General features: G+C 43.2%; 1 protein-coding gene across 1 annotated transcript in view; it reads left to right on the top strand.

Moving 5' to 3' along the window:
- The window catches only part of nt5dc1 (5'-nucleotidase domain containing 1), a 545,446-nt gene that overhangs the window by 409,677 nt on the left and 116,782 nt on the right, over nt 1-18,987 (top strand). The gene's annotated exons all lie outside the window — the stretch shown is intronic.

Raw genomic sequence — 18,987 nt, 5'->3', positions numbered from 1 at the left:
CTGGCTTGGGTCACTAACTGTGTAGAGTTTGCACATTCTCCTCGTGTCTGCATGGGTTTCCTCTGGGTGTTCCGGTTTCCCCCCACAATCCAAAGATGTGCAGGTTAGGTGGATTGGCCATACTACATTGCCCATTTGTGTCAGGGGGACTAACAGGGTAAATACGTGGGGCTACGGGGATAGGCTGGGTGGGATTGTGGTTGGTGCAGACTCAATGGGCCAAATGGTCTCCTACTGCACTGTAGGGATTCTATTCTATTATTCTATGAAGTCCCACTGAGTTAAACAACAATGGGGAGGTGTCAGAGGATAAGGTTCTGGTTGACAGTGTCAGAGGCTGCAGGATATTCAGTCATTCAGGCATTACTAGACACAAGTGCACATATCCAGCAGAGACAACACACAATTTGGAAAAGAAAACCTGGTCAATTATTCTCTCCATGACCGAAGTCAATTGTTGCAACTTCTAGTTTAGCTAACACAGCACAAAGCACAACAGGGGTCAAATATAAATTCCCTAGGTCTTTGTCTCAACTACTCAGTTAGAAAGATCATATGTTCAGTTTCTGGTCTTTAACAATCTTATTAACCACGGTGGGACCGGGTGCAGTCGGTAAGGAAAAGAAAAGTTTATGAGGGAACCTTCTCCTGGTAACCAAAGGATCTCACACATTCAGTCTTACTCATTGAATTGAGTTCTGGATCTATGCAGCATTGCTCTTGGCCAATTCTCACTACTGAGTCAGAAGGTTATGGATTTAAATCTACTTGAGTACAGCATTTAACATTAAAGTCTATTGCTGATGGACTACTACACTGCTAGTGGTACTTCCTTCCAGATGAGATATTTAACTGAAGTGTCCTCTGCCCTCTTGGGTGGACATACAAGACCTCAAGACACTGTTTGAATAAGAGCAAGGGAATTCTTCTTAGTGTCTGAGTCAATATTTATCTTTGAACCAAAATCACTAAAACAAATTATCTGGTCATTATCACATTGCCGTGCGCAAACTGGCAGCTACGTTTTCTACAACAGTGAATTATTTTCAAAAGTACTTAATTGACTGTGCAAAGCATTTTGGACCATGGTGAGGTTCTGCAAGGCCAAGTTTTGCACATGTTTTCTCAACACAGTGTGGATACATGGAGGCAATAATTACCAACTCCGAGAACTTGAAATTCCAATTCCACAGTATAAGCATTGTAACAGCCTATATACATAGCAGACTTGATGTAGCAGAAAAACTCTTTTGAAATGGAGTTTGGCATCAAAATTGTTCATTAGCTCTCTCAATGACTTAAATGATTAAGGCTGTGCGTGGCTGAATCATACTGAGCACAACCCTACTCTGGCAAGAAGCTTTTACCTTCTGTTCTTCGTTACAAAGGAAGAGGAGTCGGCCATTCAGATCCCAAGTCTACTGCACCCAAGTGATCTGGAGCTTTATTCCAAGCCTTGGTTCCATAAATCTTAATAGTCTTGACTCGCAAAAATCTATCAATTTCAGTTTTGAAATCTTCAACTAGTCTAGCCTCAACTTCCAAGGCACTTGGTATCTAAACTGGTTATTGCATTATCTTTCTTATATTATCTCTTCCCACTATGCCTTCCTTACTCTGAGCTGCCGTTAGCTACTCGCAGGAGACCAATAAACTATTTCCACAACTGCCACCTTAACTTTTCTATTGTTTTTAACTCTATCCAAACTAATTATATGGTTAAAGAAAAGACACTTGTTGCAAAACCTAATATTAAAAATGCAAGCATTACACTACCAGGCAAAACATGAGACAGGTTAGCAATCAAGTGGAAAAAGAAATGCATTCAGTAGTACTACATTATGCTGTTGTTGTGTGACTAGGAGTCAGAGGGTTGCAATGGTGTTTATTTGTCAGTCTGTGATGGATAAACAGTTGCTAATGCCAACCTGTAATGACAAACTCAGCAGCAAGCTAAAGTGTTATCAAATTTACATGCAGTGATAGAATGAAAGTCAACAAGAGTGAGGATGTAAATGATACTTAATTTGCCTCCATAACCTTGTATTTCAGACTTTTTCCTCTGGATGTTTACCTGGAGAAAGTGTTTGATAAGTTCTATCAAACTTTGGAATGGAGTGGGAGGATGGTTGGAGGGGCACGGAACAAAGGAATCACGTGAGGGCAGATGTGATAAATCAAAGAGGAAAGACAAGGCAGTACAGGGTGATGATATGGATATTGGTGACAAGAGTGTGACAGGAAGGGACACAGCATGTTATCTAAAGCTGCAGCAGCAGATAAGGCCAGAGTTTATGAGTATGGTGAAAAGATGGATTTAAGGGCTCCATATCTGAATGTGTGCAGCACATGTAAAAAATACCATTGAATTAATCGCGCAAATAGAAATAAAAATGTACGACCTGATTTGGTTGCAATGTCACCAAGGCTGCTTTACAAATATTCAAGCGTATTTGACATTTCAGAAGGACAGAAAACTAGGAAAAGACATTGGGTAGCCCTGCTAATTAAGGATAACAGTATAGTAGTGTGAGGTTACCTTAGTTGAGAAGATTAAGATAGAGGGTGGGATTTTACACACAACCCACCACTTGTTTTGCAGTGGTGGAGCTGGAGGTGGCCCGCCATTAGCCATTTTGGGATCTTCTCGTCCAACCCTTGTCAATAAGGTTTCCCGTGGAACGCACCCCTCTCTGCCATGAAACCTGTGGTAGGAGTTTGCCGTCGGCAGGACCGGAAGATCATGCTGTTGTCAACAGCCACAGAGTTCTGACCGTAGAATTAGTTTTGATAGAGTTAAAAACAACAGCAAAGTTAAGAAGACACTTGTGGAAATAGTTTATTGGTCTCCTGCGAGTAGTTACACTGCAGCTCAGAGTAAGGAGAGATAATGGAAGAAAGGTACTGCAATAATCATGGGTGATTTTAATCATAATATAGATTGGAAAAATCAGATTGCCAAAGCTAGCCTCGAAAATGAGTTGATAAGAGTGTATTTGGGCCAATTTCTTAGAGCAATACATTGTGGTGCCAACTGGGAAGCCGGCATTAGACCTGATAATGTGCAATGAGCAGGATTAATTAATGACATCATAATACAGGATCCTTTAGACAACAGTGATCATACCATGATTGAATTTCATATTTAGTTTAGATTGAAAAGTGTGGGTCTAATAATGATCCTTGGCCAGACCCTGGGTCATGGTGGGAGCTCTAGTTAGGGACCAATAATGTTTTGTTTAAAGTAGATAAAGTTTAAGATTCAAGATGCTTTCTCAGTGAATAAAGCCACAATATTCCACAGGTTTTGAATAAACAGAAACAAGCTTTACATGTTCAGAAGGATAAAACAACTTACGTTATCTATCTTGGTGATAGAGACAGGTGAATGGTGGTCAGATACACCACACTACAGAATAGACGACAGATGAAACCAAACCAGATTCCATGGATTTAGCAATCCACCCAGACATTGGGCTCATTGTGAACCCATCCAATTTCTCTAAGATCTTGCCTTGGACTTCTTTCCAAAAGTTGTAATCACTTGGATGGGTTCAACAACAACCTTGCAGGATTTCAGTCTTATTTCCTGAGATTATTTTCCCCTGGATCTCCGAGCGCACTCGAGCTTCAACTTCCATGCACACTCTCAGATCTTTGACTGCTGAACAGAATACCCCTGCTCCAAAAGGGTACCTTTGCCCCAATGGCCCAAAACACAGTCACCAACTTTTGATTGCCTTTGCCTTCACGGTTCTTCAGAATTTCTCTTGAGCCAACTATGCTTAAAGTCTGCTCCTTCCAGTTCTTTCTTTAACTTGGAGTTTATTTCTCTGCTCCTTTCTGTTACCTTAACTTAATAAGACCTATCTCTGTCCCATATTTTTGACCCTAACTGGGGATTTCCTTTTGGGACTTTTCTTTGTCCCTCTCCAGTGTCTGGTTCCCTGGAACACTTACTAGATAATGACACTTAGTATCAGGTAGTCTGACCTTATTTTTGCGCCATTCTGTTTATTTTCTTCTGTGCAAATGCGCAGGACCAGTCCTCAGCCAAGGGAATCTAAAGCACACGGGGTGTGCATGTGCAGCCAGTGCATGCACAGGAGACCCAAGGCTCATCAGGAACCAGAGTTTCCAACCTCCAAGTTTGACTTTCTTCATACTAGTGTCTTAAATATAAGTAGAGACAATTGCAAGGGTATGATGACAGAGTGGCTGAAGTGAATTGAATAGAAGTACTGGGAGACACTAAACGATATTTAATAACTCTGAGAAATTAGCACCACGTGAAGAATGCACCATCCACAGCTAATTAAGGAAGTTAAAGATAGTATCAGATTGAAAGAAAAGGCATGCAGTGCTGCAAAAATTAGGTAGGCCAAAAGATTGGATGGATTTTAGAAATCAGTAAAGAATGAGTAAAAATGATCATGGATGTGGAAATTAGAATATGAGAGAAAGCAAGCTAGAAATATGAAAACATATAGTAAGAACAAGTATTTTAAGGGAAAAGAATAACTAAAGTGAGCATTTGCCCCTTCCAGGACGAGACTGGGTAATGAATAATGGGGAAAAAAGGAAATGACCAAAGAGTTAAACGTGTATTTTGTGTCTGTCGTCTTTGTAGAAGACAGAAAAAAGCACTAAGAATATTTGAAAATCAAGATGTAAAAGTGAGGGAGGAGTTTAAAACCGTCACAATCACTGGAGAAAAATTATTGGGAAAACTATTAGAACTAAAGGCTGCCAAGGCACCTGGACCAGAAGGCTTGCATCTTAGTATCTGAAAAGAAGTGGCTGCAGAGGTTGTTCAAGTATTGGTGTGATCTTCAAAAATTCCCTAGATTTTGGAAAGGTCCCAGCAGATTGGACAATTGCTAATGTAACACTTCCATTCAGAAGAGACTGAAAGCAGGAAACTATAGACCAGTTAACCTAACACCTGCCATAGGGAAAATCCATTATTAAGAATAAAATGGTACGACATTTACAAAATTCGAATGCAGTTAGGTAGAATCTACATGGTTTTCTGAAAGAGAAATTATGCTTGACTAATTTATCGGAGTTCTTTGAGGATGTAACATGTAATGCAGATAAGTGAGAACCTGGAGACCTGGATTTCTAAAAGTTTTTTGATTCAGTTCCACATCATAGGTTACAACACAAAATAAAAACTCCTGGTGTATGGGATAATATATTGTCATGGATAGAGGATTAAATTTGCTAAGAGAAAGCAGAAAGTAGGCATAAATACAAACATTTGGCAGATGGTGTATTGTTAGGAAACAGATATTGTTTCAAATAATTTATATTTGTATTTGTTTAGAAATGAAGTATAGCTTTAAGCTTAAGCTTAATTTATATTTCTTCAGCTTTAGTTTGAGTTTTTGAAAGTTGCCTGTAAGTCTGTGGGTTTGTTTAGATGCTTGCATTGTAATGAGGTTTCATTGACTCTAAAACAAACACGGTATTAAAAACTTGAGCCCACACTGAGGGAAGCTGAAACAACTTGAGTCCATTAGAGGAAGGAGAATTCGAGAGAAACTGCTAGAACAGGCAGGATAATACACAGGGACAGAAAGCACATACCACAAGCTAAAGAACAGCCAATCCCAGAAACAAAGGAATGGGACTGAAGAAAGTTCCAGGAAAACTTTGTAATCACGGTAACACGGTAACAGTGGTTCGCATTACTTCCTCACAACGCCAGGGACCCAGGTTCAATTCCAACCTCAGGTGACTGTGGAGTTTGCAAGTTCTCCCCGTGTCTTCGTGGGTTTCCTCTGGGTGCTTCGGTTTTCTCCCATAGTCCAAAGATGTGCGGGTTAGGTGAATTTGCCATGCTCAATTGCCCCTTCGTGTCAAGGGGATTAGCAGAGTGAATACGTGGGGTTACGGAGATAGAGCCTGGGTGGAGTTGTTGTTGGTGCAGGCTCAATGGGCCAAATGGCCTCCTTTTGCACTGCAGGGGTTCTATGATTCAAGAAACAAAGAACAGGAATCTAGGAAAAGGGTTCAGTTCAGTAAAGTTGACAGTGAGGAGCTTAGAGGCTCCAGATTAAAAGACAGCTGGCTGCATGGTGCAGACCGAGGGCAATGTCAGCATGTGAGAAGGCAGAGATCCATGGTAACTGGAAGGTTGATGCTTCCTTATTGCAGGCCTGTGAAGGAGTGGTGTTCTGTTGGTAGCTGAGTATCTGAGAGATTGCGTGGGAGCTTGAGTACACATGGTGATCCAGGCCAGAGAAATACCAGAAGGAGAGGTGACAAGCATCTGAGGGAATTGATGAGAAATCCATAGAAGTGGTTGTGGGTGGCAGCTGTCACTTGGTACTGACTGAGAATATTAGAATATAAGATCGATCCTGCAACTTGTGTTATCCTTACAAATCTGTATATATCTGTAAAGGTATAGTTTGGGTGAAGGAGTAGTGTAATATAGTTCATCTTGTTTAATAAATGTTTTATTATTTTGTGAAAAATTCATCATCTGACTGCTGTGACGGTTCAGGAGCTACCTTCCGCTATCTGCACAAAAAATAGAAGTTAGGATCTATCAACCCAGCTTCCACCCTGGAACCTGACTTGTTCAGTCGTAACATCAACTGGGACTCGTAACAGTATAATGTGGGAAAATGGGAACTTGACCACTTTGGTAGAAGAATAGGAAAACAACATATTATTTGACAGGAGAGAGACTCTACAGTACAGAGAAATCTGGATGTCCTGGTACATCAATCACAAAAGGTTAATGTGCTGGTAAAGCAAGTAATTAGAAAGGTAAGTGGAATGTTGGTGTTTATTGCAAGGGAATGTGAGTATAAAAGTAGAGAAGTGTTGCTACAGGCCCTTAGTTAGACCACGTCTGTGTACTGTTTACAGTTCTGGTGTCTTCTATGGTTCTATGGTCTTTAGTTACGAAAGGATATATTTGCATTAGGAGCAGTTCAGAAAAAGTTCACTCGTCTCATTCCCCAGGATGAAAGGGTTAACTTATGAGGAAAGGTTGAGGGCTATACCCATTGGAGTTTAGAAGAACATGAAGTGATATTGAAACATATCCAACATACTGTTATGAGGCTGTGCTCTTTTCTTTTGAACATATGATTTTTCGACTTTCAACTGAATGGAAATTTTGCAATTTTAACTGAGACAGAACAAACAATATAAAAATGCAAGGTCACAGTCCAAGGTGAAAGTAAGAATCCAACAATTTGCCCTCAGGGGTGTGTGAAGTGAGAGACATTTCCTGGGATCCAGACACCAATTGAAACTCATAACAGGCTAAGGAAGAGACTAAAAAATGCAAGGCACTGAATATTGCAGCAATGGCTGCCACAGACAGACTCACCCAAAACCCTTTGGAATACTTCCCCCACTGTATATTTCCAAGGCAAGGTTGCCAACCATTAGAGGAGATTGCAAGTGCCACAGGCAGTGTCAAAAAAGTCTTCAGCAAACGAAACAAGATGAGGGCTGCTTTCTTTCCCTCTTTCTTCTGGAATAAAAGAGTCGCTCAGTTCAAGAAGCCAACTCTACCAGAAACCTTCCAGCAAACTAAGATCTCGTGATAATTGGAAGACCTTCTACATCTGACCCCATCCAAGAAACCAACTAACCTAAATCCGCTGCAGTGTTTAAAATCTACACCTCAAGGACTCTAACTCCCCTTATTACTTCCCTTATTTCTGATGCGAGTATGTGTGTGATTGGTACCTGATTGTTCACAGTTTAAATAGTTAAATAAATTATGATTTGGGAACGGCATAGCCCAGTGAAGAAGAAAAGTATATCTTTGTTGTGACCAACCGAGGTGGTTGAATAGAGGGGAGCAATTAACCCCTGATTGTAGCAATACTTACAGCAGAATAGCCACCCCCTCCCACTTTTGTTTTAGCACAACTGGTAAAACATATTACATAGGTATATGGGTGATTGTCTTTTTAAGTAGACATTCAGTTCCCCTGCAATCAGTTCGAATTCTGATCTTCTAAGAGTTAACTTCTGTTCTTTTCATTTCCCAGCCTGTTAACTTCTAACCCCGGAACTGGTCTTCACAGTAAGAGTTTTGCAATAGATCCTTCCTTTTGCCCAAGTTAGGTGAATCTTATTACTTCCCTTATTTCCGGTTAGGGACAGCTCGGTGGTACAGTGATTAGCACTGCTGCCTCATAGTGCCAGGAACCCAGGTTCAATTCCGGCCCCAGGTCACTGTCTGTGTGGAGTTTGCACATTCTCCCCCTGTCTGCTTGGGATTCCTCTGGATGCTCCGGTTTCCTCCCACAGTCCGGGTTAGGTTGATTGGCCATGCGAAATTGACCCTAGTGTCAGGATATTTGCAGGGTAAATGTGTGGGGTTACGGGAATCGGGCCTGGATGGGATTGTGGTCGGTGCAGACTTGATGGGCCGAACGGCCCCCTTCTGCACTATAGGGATTCTATGGAATCTTCCAGCTTTGTTTTATCTCCTCACAAATTTTGGGGGACAATTCTCCCAGCCCGCTGCGCTGCTTTTTGAAGCTTGTCTCCGGCAGCCAGATCTTCGCGCCGTCAGCGCTGCGCCAGAAATCGGTGCGGAGCTGCATAATTAATTTAAGTGCCCCTTTAAATCCTATTTAAATATCATTAGCGGACCCGGGACTGAAATCTCCAGGCCTACTAGCCTCTCCCCACCCGCCAGGAGTGTTTCACTCCAGCGGGGTTTGGTATAGCTCCCCACTTTCGGGGAGCTGTGCGGCCCGACCCCAATAGAGTGAGAGGGCGGGGGGGTGGCAATTGTGGCCTCCCCCCCCCCCCCCCAGAGGGTCGGGTGCATGGGGATGGGTAGGGGGTGCCCCTGGCCATTGTCACCTTGGCAGTGCCAGCCTAGGCCCCCAGCACTGCCCAAGAGGCAAAGTGCTAATGCCCAGGGGGCATCTTGGCACTGCCCACCAGGCATTGGGCAGGGCTTAATTGGGGGTGGGGCCTAATGCGCTGGGGTGAAATGGGGGGGCCCCTGGAGGGAAATTGGTGGGGGTGGGGAGTCACACTGCCACTCTGCACTGGGATTGCAATCAAAGGGGGGAGCGGGCATCAGGGTTGTGGTGTGTTGGGGAGAGGAGGAATGTCGAGAGTGGCCTGAACATGTTCAGCTCTCAGCGATCGGGAGGCCGGTCACTGTGCATGCACCGATTTCAACACTGTCAGATTGCTGCATGCACAGTGGCTCTGTTAGAGAGGCTGGCAGCTACTGACTTTTTGTGTGATTCATGCTAGTGCCCTCTGCAGTGCACAGAGTGTGGGAGATTCAATTTGAAACTCCCACTGCAAAAAACAGTGGGATTTACTCCAGTTTTTACATGAATTCGACACTCATAATGTTTTTGGGGAATTACCCCCCCTCCCCTCTTCGTCTTTCCAATCCAAGCATGAGCTCCCACTTGCATTCTTGTGCGGTTTGCTGCCTGTAGCTGCACTCCCTCTCTGCTTTCTGGCAGTTTTTAGGGATATCTCAACAATCCTTCCATCATGTGAATAACATGGGCCTTTTATGAAAGTAGAAATGCTGATTAGATACCCCTGAGAGCCCAACTCTCTCTCATCTTGGAACTAAATGGACAGTTTAATGCACAGCTGTTTGCAACCTGATATTCTTAATGGAACCACCATTACTGAGTTAAATTATCAACATCCCGGGGTCACCTGCTCACTCCTCAAAGCTTCCCCACACTGCATGGTTGAAGTTGGCAATAACTTGGAATACTACCGCTCACCTGGATGGATGAAGCCTTAACAACACTCAAGAAGCTCAAAACTATCCAAAAGCAAAGCAGCTTGTTTACAAAAGACTGTCCAGTGGACTCAGTGTCCACCTTCTCCACACTTAGCATTTCTTTTTCTGTTTCTGGATGTGCTACAGGATGGTGTAATTACATTGTGATAACTCTAAAGAAAAAATTATCGTTATAAATGTGCATCTAGAGAATAAGAAGGTAGACTGGAAGTGCAAAACGTAAAGACAATATGTGACCTTATGGTGGGGACTGAATTATATCTGCACGTCCAGCCTCAACAGATCTAAAACCTTTAATCCTGTTTCATCTGAAGGTCTTGACTCCCATGGGCAGAACCTGTTCCTTCACGAAGGTGATTCACCTTCAAAACCAAGAAGATTGGCTGGAATAGCACTGAGAATCATGGAATCCTCACAGCAAAGAATACTGAGTAAAAATTAAATTCCCTGACATAGTACTGAGAAAATGAGTCAATCTGGGTTTGGGTTTCAGCTGAATCACTTAAGTATGCAGCATAAACAGAAAATTCAGCAAATACTCAGGCCACACTGTAGTTGTGGAGAGCGAAGCTGCGTTATTATGGGATGCAAAGGTTGGCATGCTGGAAGTGAAATTATTCAATCCATATCAATCCTTGATAAATTGCCCAGTCAAAGCAGCAAGTGTTGTTTTATCTACATAAATGTTTTGACCACACGCTGTGCACAAAATCCTTCCTGTTCCACCACACACACAAAGATGTATTTTGGACACTTCTTTTCTGTTGAAACTAGTTTACCCATTTAAAGAACTTTTAATCCTTCCATGCTAACTTGCGGAGTATTGAATTTCTTTTTGCAGCTGTTTCCTATCAAAAACTATTTGTTAAAAAGACTAATGATATATTACAGAATAGAAAATGAGAAGTACAATCAAATAGAGAACTGAGTCACTGGATACGCTGCTTCCTGTGGCTTTGAATTCAGTTTTATTTTTATTGAAACTTTTTTACACTACAAAGTGTAGAGCAAAATACCAGACTGTGGAAGTAAGTCTACCTGACATGTAGGAGGGAGATGGGGGCATACTGGACTAGTAATCCAGAGGCTAAGGCTAGTGCCCAAGGACATAGGTTCAAATTCAACCATGGCAGCCACTGGAATTTAAGTTCAGTTAATAACATCTGGAATTGAAAGCTAGCCTCCGTAACGGTGACTGTGAAACTATCGTGGATTATCATCATAATGTCTTTTAGGGAAGGAAAACTGCCATCCTTAGCTGGTCTGGCCTGCATGTGACTCCAGACTCTCCGTAATGTGGTTGACTTGCCTCTGAAGCAGCCTAGCCGACCGCATCGTTCAACGGCAATCAGGGAAGAGCAACACATGCTATCCAGCAACACGTGATGGGGTTCAGGATATTGAATTCGATAATCAGCCATGATCAAAATGAATGGCGGAGCAGGCTCGAAGGGCCTACTTCTGCTTCTAGTTTCTATGTAACACCCTTATCCCATGAAGGAAAAAAACACAGAGGGAGATCATCTTCGGATTTTCAGACTGGTGAATGTTTTCAATTCTGCAGGAAAGGAGGAGTTGTGCGTTCTGCAGAATTGGTGGAACAGTACAGGGACTTTTGGACCACTGAGGAGGGGCTCATGCAGTTGGAAAGGCTCACTATACTAAATCTTCTGGTGAGGTCTTGAACCAGTAAAGAAAAATCAAACCTATCCAGTCACTGGGAGGGTTGATTAAGTGGCGCCAGACTGATGGAAACCAAAATAAATACTTTCTATTTCACCGCTCATTAGCAGGAGGAAATTAAGATTCAATTATGACATGATACTGGAGAGACTACATTGGGTCACTGGTGGAGACTGAGAGTTCTGGTTGGGTATCACCAGCACACACTTCTCCGACTCCAATTGTCCTTGGACATGGGAGGTGTTGCCAAAGACCGGGGGATTACAAATGTTACATCCTGTTTAAAAAAAGTAGAGATAAACCTGGCAACTACAGGCTGCTCAGGATGGAGTTTATAGAGCAAGATTTCCATGCAACCCAACCATGCAGAGGCAGCCCCCCCGCCCCGATTGGCTGGCAGTGGGATCTTATGGTCCCACCATTGACAGTGGTGTTTCCCGTTGAAGGCACTCTTCACCGCCTGGAAACCAGTGTCAGGGTGTGCTGCCATTGGGACTGGAAGATCCCAGCAGCGTGAACGGAAAATTCCATCCATAGAGTTTTACAGCTTGGGTCCATCGTGTCTGTGCGGCCATCAAGCATCTATCTATTCTTATGGTGGGGAAACTTTTAAAGAAAATTATCCAGGACAAAATTGGTTTGCATTTAGCAAATATGGGATAATAAATGAAAGTTAAGACAGATCTTTGAAAGGTGTTTGGTGAATTGGATTGAGCTGTACAATGAAATAATGGAGAGGGTTGATGAGGTAGTATAGTTGATGTTATGTAAATAAGCTTTCAGAAGACATTTGACAAAGTACCACGTAATAGATTTATGAGCAAAATTAAACCGCATGGGATTACACGTAGAGCGGCAACATGAAAACAAAATTGCCTAAGAGCCTAAAAAGAGAGTGTAATGGTAAACAGCTGCTTTTCAGAGTGGACGAAAATATATACTGGTATTTCCACAGCCCCGGTATTCACACTGCTGCATTTCTTGATATATATTAATGACCTTGACTTGGGTATACAGAGCATAATTTGAAAGTTAATGATTCAAAACTTTAAAGTGCAGTAAGCAATGAGACAGATTGTAATAGACTTCTAGAGGGCATAATTAGTAAAATGGCAGGTGAAATTTAACACACAAATGTAAAGTGATAAATTTTGCTGGACAGAATGAGGAGAGGCAATATAAGCTCGACGCTACAATTTTAGAAGAGGTGCTGGAACAAAGAGGCCCATCTGGCGCACTCACGGCAGGTAAAACATAGGTTAGAAACGGTGTAAAGCACCCTCTACGTTACTGCGAAAGCAAGTAGAACATAGGTTGGATACAGACTATGTGACACTATCAAACGTTGCTGAGGCAGGAACAGCACAGGGTTAGATACAGAGTAAAGTTCCCCTACATTGTCCCATCTAACACTCCCACAGCAGGTACAAAATAGGCAGAGGTGGATTTACAATGAAACACATTCGGCACAAGGCCCGAACCAATGACGGGGGGGTGGGGGGGGTCTAATCGGAGCCTGAGAATCAATTAAGAGCAACATTGGGCGCTGATTGTTGGAGACCCCTTCAAGCAAGAAAATTATGTGCAAGATCATTCAGAGTTTGGTGACTTTAGAGGAGGGAGCAGCAGTAATGAGGATTTCTGAAGAAAAAAAAACAGCAGCAGCACAGGTATCTTAACCAGGGCTGAGGAGGCCAGGTAGGCAGCCTGAGCCAACAGTGAGATTGTGAGCTTATCTTGGAGGATGTGAGCTTGCGAGGGCCAAGCAAGGCAGACACTGGCCGGCAGTCATTGAAGGGAGCAGCGGGGTGACTCGTGACCCCCACGCCAGGGCTGAAGTGGGTGGTTGGGCAACCTAAATATAAAAAAGGCAAGTCAGTTTCTGACCAGGGTTAGGGGTCTAAGGAGGCCAGAGCAGCCTGAGCCAACAACAAACCCGATTCAGGGATGAGGAAGCGGCATTGGCAGTCCTCAAGGGGAGCAGCGGGTTAACTTGACCAGTCTGGCTGAGAGGGCTGGTGGGCAATGAACCGAGGGCGAAGGCAAGGTAAGGCCAGGCTAGAGGCGAAGCAGGGGATGAGTGAGTGAGCCAACACTTTTCCCAAGGTTGTCGTTGAGCAGAGGTTAGGTGTGGGGGCTGAGAAGGTGCTGCCAGTTGTCAAGGAGAGCGACAGGGCGACTCGACCAGGCAGCAAGGCTGAGAAGGCTAGTGGGCAACGAGCCACGGGCAAGGTGAGGCAACCAGTGAGTGAGCTAGAATGTCTCCTGCACTGTAGGGATTCGATGAGACGTGTTGAAGTTCAGCAATACTGATGATTGAAAATGCATCCTTTCAAGATTTTATCCATGATGTTGTTATTGCTGATTTTGTGAAGAAAGGGTGCAGAAGAGGAGGCGATGGCCGAGTGGTATTATCGCGAGACTATTAATCCAAAAACTCAGTTCTGGGGATCCGGGTTCGAATCCCACCACGGCAGTTGGTGGAAATTGAATTAAATAAAAAATATCTGGAATTAAGAATCTACTGATGATCATGAAACCATTGTTTATTGTTGGAAAAACCCATCTGGTTCACTAATGTCCTTTAGGGAAGGAAATCTGCTGTCCTTACCTGGTCTGGCCTACATGTGACTCCAGATGCACAGCAATGTGGTTGACTCTCAGCTGCCCTCAGGCAACTAGGGATGGGCAATAAATGCTGGCCAGCAGCGATGCCCATGTCATAGAATCATAGAATCCCTACAGTGCAGAAGGAGGCCATTTGGCCCATCAAGTCTGCACTGACCACAATCCCACCCAGGCCCTATCCCCTTAATCCTACTATTCCCCCTGACACTATGGGGCAATCAACTTAACCCACACATCTTTAGACTGTGGGAGGAAACCGGAGCACCCAGAGGAAACCTACGCAGACAGGAGGAGAATGTGCAAACTCCACACAGACAGTGACCCGAGGCCGGAATTAACACAGGTCCCTGGCAGCGCTGCTAATCACTGTGCCACCTGTCCCATGAATGAATAAAAAAGCAAAGCTGTGTAAATTACCATGGATTGCAAACAACTGATGAAGCAAGGGAATCTTAAAATTATATCCCACTTCCATATTCCCTTGTTTAAATTCTGTTTTTCAAACATGTGCACTATTTGCTGGTCTGATATCATGGCTGTCACGTGCAGACAGTTATAACCAGTGAATAACTGCCATCGCTCTCAATACTGGCCTTCAGAAAGTGTCTTTTGGACAAGGAATGGAATCCTGCCAGTCAGTTGCCAGCAAGCCACTGATATTGGATTTGGACTCACTGGACTCCACTTAATTGGACTTTTCCTGGCCTATTCTGTCCTGCACTGGCCTGTGCTGCAGTCACATCATCGGATGATTTCTCCATCTTGTTGCTCATCGGCAAGTTCCATGTTTGTTCACCTCAGGAAACACAGATTGCAATATTGGTCATCTCTACCCTCCTGCTGACAGCATGTAGACTTGGATTTCATTTGATCAATAACAGATTTGTTTTCATAAGTTAAAAAAGCAGTTAGGCAGTGATTTGTCATTTGTGCATTCCCGTTTGTATTTTTGCGGCTTGCATTGAAGATTTGAATTTGAATTCATTAATTACAGGCTTATTTTCATCATTTACAAAGCACTGAAGGAGTGAGCAGTGATTTGTGTACTTTATTGGGTTCCTGTGGCTTGCATTATAGATTTGAATTCATCAACTACACACTTGTTTTCATAATTTCAAAAGCACTGAAATAGTGATTTGTGTACTTTTATGTGTGACCTGAGAGTGGGCTTGGTCAGGAGGGCAATAATGTAATTTGGAGGCAGGACGTGACGTCATTTGGTCAGGGTGTGATGTCATTTGTGGTGGGGCAGGGTGTGACATCATTTGGGGCAGGGGCGTGACATCATGGGGAGGGCCGTGGCATGGAGGCAGAATGCGGGGCCCCCAAAAGTGTAAATTCACCTCGAAACATGGATAGATACAGATTAAAGTTCCTTCTACAGTGCACTATCAAACATTCCTGAGGCTGATATAACAGGAAGCTGGATACAGAGGAAAGTTCCCTCTCCATTGTCCCATCAAACACTCCCAGGTCACTCCCAAGTGATGTATATCTTGAGGTTAGATACAGAGTAAAACTCCCTCTAACCTGTCCCATGAAACATTCCCAGGCAGGTACAATACCAGTTAGATACAGAATAAAACACTAAGTTTGAAATCAGTGTGGCTCAGCCTCAGACAGTTGCTAGGGAGAGGGATGGAGTCAGTAGTTAAAGAAGAGGAAAATAAATTACTGGCTCGGGAGAAAGAGTGGGACAGTGGAATTAATTGGATAGCTCCACCAACGAGCTGGCACCAGCACATTGGGCCAAATGGACCAATGGCAGAAAAGAAAGTAATTAGCCCCTCCACCACATACCTGCCCCTTAGATATTTGATTCTAGCTAGGTGCTGCATATAAAAACTTGCAGGGAATGGAACCCAGGAATCTGCTCGATTTCCTCTGTTCCACGGAAGCAGTGACCTCAGGGACTGCCAATAAGATGTGATGTTGCAGCATGTGGAAGAAGTGCAAGAACCCATAGAACCTACCTCACCAATGTAGGCCTCAGTCCAGTCTGAAGCCTGAAACCAAATGTCAGAGGCTGAACTTTGAGACTGTTCTGCCCCGTTAAATTTGGGCTGCTCTGTTGTGATGTGATAGCAAATGTTGCATTGCACAGCACTTTGCATCTTCCTCCCAACAGGAAGTAGTAGGCTCTTGCTGTTAAGGATCTCACTGGGAGAATACTCTGCACATCTAAAGACCGGTCACTGGAAACAAAATGGGATTAATTGAATAATTTTACAAAAGAGCTGACGCAGGCACAATGAACGATGTGGCTCCTTGTGTACTATATTATTCTGCGAGTTGAACTTGAACGCTGGTTGCAGAAAAGGTTAGCAAGGTGTAGTGCGTTAATAACGGAGAAAGGATTGAGGATGAAGCAGTGAGGCACAGTACAGGTGACTGCTTAGGCACGAGTGAAGATAGAAGAAACTGATCCAGGGATGAAGTGGTTACATTGTGAGAAATAAAAATAAAGCCACAACAGAACCTTGGAGGAGAAGTAGTGGAGAAGAATTGAACGATCAATAGTGCCTGAAGCAGTAGAGAGGTAAACGTAAATGAACTGTGTGGTAGCAATCACACAAGATGGCAGCAGTAATTCCTATTCGAGCACTCTCAATGCTTTGGCCAGATTGGAAATCAGAGTGATTTCAGTAGAGTGGTTGAAAAAGTGCAGAGTTAGTTGGTAATATAAACACTCCTTCTGATCCATCTACGTGGACAACTGTATTTCAGTACAGCTGCTGTTCAACAATGTATGTTTATTATGTTGTTCCCCCAGAATCCATTCAAATTACTTGAATTTTCCATAGCTCGTCAAAATATCTATTCAGAGGAATCCGAGGCAAAAGTGATAGACTGTTATGCTCTTTGAAGGACTGAGGAATGTGCACATTTAATACAAATTTTGATCTCTCCCTTATGAAAGCTGTGCAGCCAAGGAATAATATCAATGGTGGAAGGGTTTTTTTTTTAGTTTTAGAACTATAAAATCCCTACAGTACAGAAGGAGGCCATTCGGCCCATCAAGTCTGCACCAACTCTCCAAAACAGCATCTTACCCAGCACATTTACCAAGGCTAATCCACACCTTTGGACTGCGGAAGAAAACTGGAGCACCCGGAGGAAACCCACGCACCCATGGGAGAACATGCAAACTCCATACAGTCACCCAAGGCCGGAATCAAACCTGGGACCCTGGCGCTGTGAGGCAGCAGTGCTAACCACTGTGCCACCATGCTGCCCAAATTTCACTGAAGCTAACCCAAAGGGACTAGGACATTAAGAACATATTAAATACAACAGGGCTGTATCTAAGTTTATATTTGAAGATACGGCTGCTAAATACCCAGGAGGATCTGGATCTAATTCCAGCACTGACCTGTTTTTTTCAATTCTAAGAAACAACTGATTAGTTGAGATCAGATATGTTGGTTGAAAACTTACAGGTTTCGGTTCATGGAGCCTATTAAATGGAGATTGAAGTATTTTTCATTATGAGGAGGAAGTAGCCAGTACCATCTTACTCTGTTTCAATAAACACACTGTGGAATGCAAATCCTGAACTTCCTACTACACCATTGTGGGACAACCATCAGAGCGAGGGCTGTAGTGATTCAAGGAGAAGATTCATTCCCACCTTCTTAGACTGACCAGAAACCATTCTTGTTATTAACTCATCCCCAGTATACTTATCCGCACTGCTCTCCAAATTCTTTTCTGGCAAGTCATGCAAATAGGAGAATGCACAGTGGCACAGTGATTAGCACTGCTGCCTCACAGCAGCAGGGACCTGGGCACAATTCCCAGCTTGGGTAACTGTGTGGAATTTGTACGTTCTCCCTGTGTCTGCGTGGGTTTCCTCCGGGTGCTCCGGTTTCCTCCCACAGTCCGAAACATGTGCCATGCTAAATTCTCTCTCAGTGTACCTGAACAGGCGCCGGAGTGTGGCAACGAGGGGATTTTCACATTAACTTCATTGCAGTGTTGATGTAAGCCTACTTGTGACACTAATAAATAAACTTTAAAAATCTTCAGGAAGTGGGCTGTTTCTGGTCAGTCTAAGAAGGTGGGAATGAATCTTCCCCTTGAATCACTACAGCCCTCGCTCTGATGGTTGTCCCACAATGGTGTAGTAGGAAGTTCAGGATTTGCATTCCACAGTGTATTTATTGGAGCAGAGTAAGATGGTACTGGCTACTTCCTCCTCATAATGAAAAATACTTCAATCTCCATTTAATAGGCTCCATGAACCGAAACCTGTAAGTTTTCAACCAACATATCTGATCTCAACTAATCAGTTCTTAGAATTTAAAAAAAAATCAATGGAATTGAAACAGACATCTTCTACAGTGGTGACTGAACAAGAAAGATAAGAATGTACCAATTTATATTTGTTTGAGTTCACTATCAAATGCAGACGATTTGACAACTCGTGCTAATCAGTTGTTCAGTTTGAGTGATGATGGGGCAGTGCTAGCTAACGAGTCGTGAAAATATTGAAAATTGTCAGAAATTATTAAAATATCAATTATAATTTTGACCCCTTCCAGCAATGGTCTACCTTCCTACATGACAACATCAGTGAGATTTAAATACCCATGCATGAATCGGAAGATCTCTAGCCTTTCTTGTTTATTCCAGTATGCGTTATCTCTTCTACTTTGTCACCCAGTGGCTATAGTTATCCTGCAAATACTAATCTCAGTCAAACATGGAACTTTTGGAGTCTTACTCCACATTTTTTTCATCATTTAAATGCCACAGACTAATTTCTGTTCAAAAGCACTGGTTTCCTCCATGACGTGGACATGTTTCCTCGAGCATCAGAACATAAGAAATAGGAACAGGAGTTAGATCATACAGCCACTCGAGCCTACTCCACCAACCAATAAGATCATGGCTGATCC

The sequence above is a fragment of the Mustelus asterias genome, chromosome 5, assembly GCF_964213995.1.
Source record: "Mustelus asterias chromosome 5, sMusAst1.hap1.1, whole genome shotgun sequence".
In the NCBI taxonomy this organism is placed as follows: Eukaryota; Metazoa; Chordata; class Chondrichthyes; order Carcharhiniformes; family Triakidae; genus Mustelus; species Mustelus asterias.
This window is presented reverse-complemented; position numbering and strand designations above follow the sequence as displayed.